The following is a 4,352-nucleotide window of genomic DNA, read 5'->3' as shown; positions in this document are numbered from 1 at the left end:
TGGCTGTCCTTTGATAGTTATTTGAGATGAACCGGGCTGAGCGATTTTGTACTGCCTCAACGGAGTGTATGAGTGTTGCTTGACCGGGGTCCCAAACAGATGAGGCGTATTCCAGTTGTGGACGAATGTATGTTGTATACATTAATAGCTTTAATGATGATGGTGCAAGGGAGAAATTACGACGAATGTATCCGAGAGTACGATTGGCTTTAGCGATGATAGAGTTGACATGCAATTTCCAGGTTAGATCACTAGTAACGATTACACCAAGGTAGCGGTATGACTTTACAGATTCTAATGGGACGTTATTAAGCATATACATAGGACTTGTTACATTAGTTCGAGATACCCTCATTGATTTGCATTTGTTAATGTTTAGTTTGTGGGTAATTGAGGCGCAGTCGGCCATTTTTGTGTCCACGGAATGAACAGGGCGAACGTACGTATCGAGTGCTGTCGTGCAGTTCTACAAGCAGTGGCATCCGCAGCTATATGTTGTTTATTGAGCTATCGTAGGCCGTAATAGACGCGTGCACAGTGTATACAACGGAAGCTGAAGAGCTGCGCGAACTACTTCAGCATTTTGAGGTTCCGGAAGTACACACGAACAACTCCACTCGAACGAGACACCTCACCGAGATGCGACGTCACGTATGGCTGGCACGGCTCAACCGCACACGTATCATGGAATATGAGAAATGCATTTCAAAATGGGCTGGACTGGAATCCTCTGAATGTGCCCTAGCAGCCAGCTATTGTCACTATCCGGGCACGACTGTTCTTCACGCACTCGGAAGGCACATTCCCGGTAAAAGAACAGCGCTGCAATGTATCGCTTCTAGTCATGCGCATGCATGCAGCGCGCCGCCAACTCCTCCTCGTCATGTTGTGCTGCAATAAAATCCTTCAAAGAGGGCTCGTTAAACTTTGTTTGCCGTGCTTGTCTCATTCGATTAGAACCCAGACGGCCATACACGTCCGACGGACGACCGCCGGACGTCTGTTTTCGGACCTTCGGACATCCGGCGGAAGTCCGGTTATGTTCGATATACGTACAGCGGACGTCCGTCGGACTATCGTTCGTGGATCCGGATCGCGTCCCACGGACGTCCAACGGACAGCCGGAGGCGGACATTCGGACGCTTCCCGGAACTTGCTTGCAGGGCCCACTATTGGTGTAAAAACTTGCCAATAACATTCGTGTAAAGCTCAGCAAGCATGTGCCATGGAAATTTCAGTCACATGCTAGTGCTCAATGCCTTTGTCGTAAGAGTAAAGCAGACAACAGAATATGCAACAGGTTCAAGTTTCCTGTTATCTGCTTTACTTTCACACACAAAGCACTGAACAGCAGTGTGAAAGAGGCACATATGCTACCTGAGCTTTACACAAATGCACCATTCCTGAAAACATGCGAACTGCATAGGTATACCCGTATGCGAGATTGTAAAAACAGCATTTTGTTTGTTTGTTTTTTTGCTTAATTGCAAAAACTGCATGCATAAATAGTCTACACTAAAAAAATATCCATGTTAAAGCTGCATGCAAACATAGACAGAATGGCATGGTAAAATGCAGGCCAACTGGAGTATTAAGAGTCTACTTGAACAATTTTTTTAATTATCCTTAGCCTAGACAGCTCTTCCCTTGGGGAGGTGGTGGAGGAAAAGGTATTTATTGAAACCTAATATTTCGGAATTAGCGATTAGATGATCGAGTCCTCTGTGGGCGGCCTCCGCAGGCCGGGATTCTAAGAGCTGCTACTATCCTGTGCATTCGCTCGATCAGCTGTTGCTGGTCTTTCAGGCCTAAGATGGAAAGAGCAGGTTGGGCTCCTCCTGCAATAGAAGGGAAAATGAAATTCAAGTTATCTGTGCTCAACTTTGATTACACATCTCCAAGGGCAACTGCCAGTTTCCCTCAATTGCTTTTTCCAGATGGCACTGTACGCATGCATCTCCATTCAGAACTGTCACATACTATATAGAAAGGTCATATAACTGCAGCAAAACCCATGCAGAATAACAAAAGATACAAACGTAGTTTGACCAGAACCTGGCATTCAGTATTTTAATGCTTTTATGTTGTCTCTTTGAACATGCCACTCTGACCAAAAATGGCATCTTATGCTTGCTGCTATGCGCCCTCAGCAATGCCCAAGACATGGAGTGCACATGCAGAGAAACTAAGCATAAAGGATGCTGTATATGAACATAAAGCACAGCCAGAGCATTGCAGTATTACACAGGTACGCATTGGCGGCAGAAACCTGCATTTTTAGCGGTTTAACCGGAAGATTTCTAAAGTCATTGTTCCTGCTCTGAAAAGAAGAGATCAATAATAGCATCATTTAAAATTGTTACCTTTTTGTAAACTGCACGTTTCGCTGGTTTCCATGTACCCTCTACCGAAGACATTCCCTGGGCGTGTCAGGGGTATATCGACATCAACATCTAGGCCACAAGTGTCTAGAAAGTGTCTCCTTAGAGCAGCTGCGACGAAGTAACTTATCTGATAACATGCAAGCTGCTGCAGCGGAATAAAGTTAGACATTTGACATGTGGCTAAAGCCCAATGTGGAAGCATCGCCCGCCGCAGTGATTGCGCAGTGTTCATGCTTCTACAAAAGTTAAAAGTAAAGTTATTTGTTTACCCCCAGCGCTATATGTGACATTACAATAGCAAGGCTTATAGTTACACAAAACACAAAAAGCTGACAACCACAAGCTCCTGATGTATTACCGGCAACATGCAGCATGGATGTTAGTTACTAAATATGGTTGCATAATTCTGGCAACCAGCTGTGCATGTATGTCATGGATTTCTCAACTACGCACAACAAATTACAAAAAAAAATAATTGTCTTCATAAATGCAGCCAGCTGTTCACAAGAAACACTGTAGCTTTTTTAGGGGGAAGGTAGCGGGCGCCAAAGAAACTGCCCCTGTCCAAGGCCCATATTTTGCCCCTATGTAATATTGGGGACAAAAGTGTGTGGACTACACAAACTGCAATCAAAGCACATAACTTTCACATCGACCAGAAAACTCGGACCATACTTGTCGATGTGAAAGTTGAACGTTAGTTCTTCTATGTGTACAAGAGAAATAAGGTCACAATTCGTTTACATCGCGATTCTAGTCCAAAATCTCCGGACATACTGTCCAGAGACTTTCGCCCCCACAGTATAAGCCACCACTTGGGTAAGAGATAAGTAAAAGAAGTGTATAAAAGACATGAGTGCTGTTGGACAGCCATAGCTATAAAAATGGTATTGACATTGGAGTACTGCATAAGGCGGGGCCTAGGGCATTACAAAAGCAAGAGTTAGTGTCCTCTGGTCCTCATTTGAACGAACAAAAAGAGCGGGGGGGGGGGAAGAAATCTACCTCAACTACATGTTTTGTGTGACATCAAGCCGCAGTTAGCATTAAAGATATCACACAGTTTTGTGGAAGATTTGGGAGCGCTTTGCTGTGCTTTCTTACAGGATTGGACAAAAGAGCTCACCATCTTCTGAAAGGCATGTTATATAGAAACGAAAATAGTGAATTTACTGCATCTGGCCACAACAACTTGCACGCGGAGAGGAAGATGAACTGAAAACTTTATACATGAATGTACGTATTTACAACAGGTAAAACAATGACCATGATCTATGCCGAAGAGGCAAGAGATCAAAATCTAGCTCAGAACGAGTTCTCCAGGCCGCGGGGACCAGTTTCATTAACTTCGGGACTCTGCCCACATTTCTCCTCCCCAATAACAACGAACTCACACTTGACTGGCTAACAAACATTTTGGCATGTCTTCCCACTTTCATAAGGTTCTTCACCCTCTCCCTAATACAAACAATGCAAACGGGAGAACAGATTCGTTTCACAACAAACGGGATTTAGAGAATGGACCTCGAAGTGATTGGCTCACTAGGTCACATGCCAAACTCTCTCCCCTAGGAAAGAAAAAAAGAAAAAAATATTAAAACCCATCAAAACGGAGTCCCACGTGCGCAACCATTGCCCAAAGCTTACACCCTTGGCGGCTCCTTTTACAGGGCAATTATTGGCGTCTGAGTCAGCACCATTGCGGACCACATCAGAAGAGCCAAACCACATCCTCCCGCTCCGCGTCATACCGTCACTGTTACACACTTGCCCCTTTTCAACGCCGCCATCTCCCACCATTGTTGGCATCCAGGGTTGGAATCCTCAACGAAACCCACTCAGCGCCCCTGCACTGAATAATTGTCCCTTTTATGGGCTCCCCGACAAGGAAGAGGGCCTTACACCCTTCAGTCTGACAGTGTTTTTTCTTTGAACGATAAGCAGTTCTTCCAAAAGAGGTGCTCGTTT

The sequence above is a fragment of the Amblyomma maculatum genome, unplaced genomic scaffold (genome assembly GCF_055883805.1).
Source record: "Amblyomma maculatum isolate TAMU_Amacu unplaced genomic scaffold, ASM5588380v1 scaffold_13, whole genome shotgun sequence".
NCBI lineage: Eukaryota > Metazoa > Arthropoda > Arachnida > Ixodida > Ixodidae > Amblyomma > Amblyomma maculatum.
This window is presented reverse-complemented; position numbering follows the sequence as displayed.